This window comes from Myotis brandtii, unplaced genomic scaffold, assembly GCF_000412655.1.
Source record: "Myotis brandtii unplaced genomic scaffold, ASM41265v1 scaffold120, whole genome shotgun sequence".
In the NCBI taxonomy this organism is placed as follows: Eukaryota; Metazoa; Chordata; class Mammalia; order Chiroptera; family Vespertilionidae; genus Myotis; species Myotis brandtii.
The window spans coordinates 1,909,421-1,911,298 of NW_005354174.1; positions in this window are offsets into that span (position 1 = coordinate 1,909,421).

The following is a 1,878-nucleotide window of genomic DNA, read 5'->3' on the forward strand; positions in this document are numbered from 1 at the left end:
GGAGGAGGAGGGAGCTGAGGCCCCAAAGTGCAGCCTCGGAGATCAAGGGTCCGCTCCAGAGCCGGGATGTGACGGGACCCGAGGGCGCGGCGGGCAGAGGGATCCTGACCCAGCGGCCCGATCCGGAGGCGGCTGTCCAGTATTCCTCGGACCCGAGCCTGCAGGGGACTCGGGCCGCAGACGCCTCCGCATGCGGCAGCGCAGTTAGGGTGAGTGTGGGTTCTGGCGGGGATGGGGGTGAGCCAGGCATGCGGGATGGGGGCCACCCCGCGCCCAGGGTTAGGCTGCAGGGTCAGGGAGGCTAAGCTGGAAAGGGGGCGAGTAACGAGACCGGGCGAGAACCTCGGGGACGATTAAGGTGACAGGAGGGCAGCGAGAAGTGCCCCAGATCTGGCTGCCGCCTCAGCCCGACTCCCAGCGGTTGGGGCGTGAGCCCTCCTCTCCTCCAAGTAACCAGACAAATTGTGTCTAGGGACCCAGGAGCATAGAAGAGCCAGCGCCAAGGGAACCAGGTTAAGCCGAGGTAGCTTTGAAATTGAAGTTTGCAGAATAGGAAAGGCCATGAAAGAAGGCCCAGCTACTGACGGTGTATATAGTCAAAATTAAAGCAAGGAGCATTATATGTAGATAATGATCGATGATCAAAAATTATCAGAATGTGAGCAAGCAATTACCAAAGAAACGGGCTAAGCAGCATAACTAATGCAGTACTCAGGCTTTAAAACGACAAGACAATAATAGTCACTTTCACAACCAAGTGAAAATTGTACCCACAAATGTAAAAGGATCACAGACAAAGTAACTCCAAATATAGGAACAATGTGATGAGAACCACTGTATTAAAATCAATAGCAATAGTATAAGAAATGGTAATGGTGTAAAAATGATAAAAATGTAGGAAAATGTGACTAAGAAATACTACGCAGGGAAATGGTAATATTAGTAGAATTGACAGAATACTACCATATAATTTATTGCTGATACTATAATGAATTATTAAAATGAATATTAACCCAAATCTTAAGAGCTATGGTAATACAAATAAAGACAGCAAGTAGAATTGCTGGAGTGATATGACAATTTACAACCAGGGTATTAATAGTCCCAACAACATTATAAATAATGGTAGAGTAGTAAGAGCTATTGTACCCATGTGATGAAAATAACCAGAATATTAAGAGCTACAGCAATATTACAAATTATGCCAAAATAGCAACAAGTAATGATGTGATGAAAAATAACTAGGAAATTAAGATCTGTAGCATGGCCAATAATGAGAAGGTAACAGATATCGTAACAATGTGATGAAGACTACCTGGAGTATTAGGGACAGTCCGAACAAAACAAACAATGGCAAAAAACAGCAAGTATTAAGTATTATAAGGATTCGAAGAAAATTAAGGTGAATATTGAGAACAATAATATTCCAAGTATGGTAAATAAGTTTTTGAAACGCGACAAAGCACAGAGACCGAGGAGACATTTTAGGGACACAAATTAAAACAATGCTAGGTTGACAAGACCTATTGGAACACTAGGCCCTAGAATGATGGGCACTGACAGGAAAGCAAGAGGGCCCAGGCTTAATAATGATGAATTAACAAATCAGACCAGTACTTGAACCATATAGTATTAAAGATAAAAAATAGCCAATAATTTATGTGCTAGGATAAATGTTCTTAATGTTGTTGAACTGAGCAGACGACTACTTTGCTAACAGAGAGCATTGAAATACAACAGTCCCCCAGTGCAAGAACAATACCACCGGTAATCTAGAGAGCAAAGAAAACGTTGTTCTTGGAAAGCGAGGCGGCTGAAAGCCACGGATGCGGAGCCGCCCGCCGCGCCCGCAGAGGGTCCAGGAGAGGGGCCAGCGGG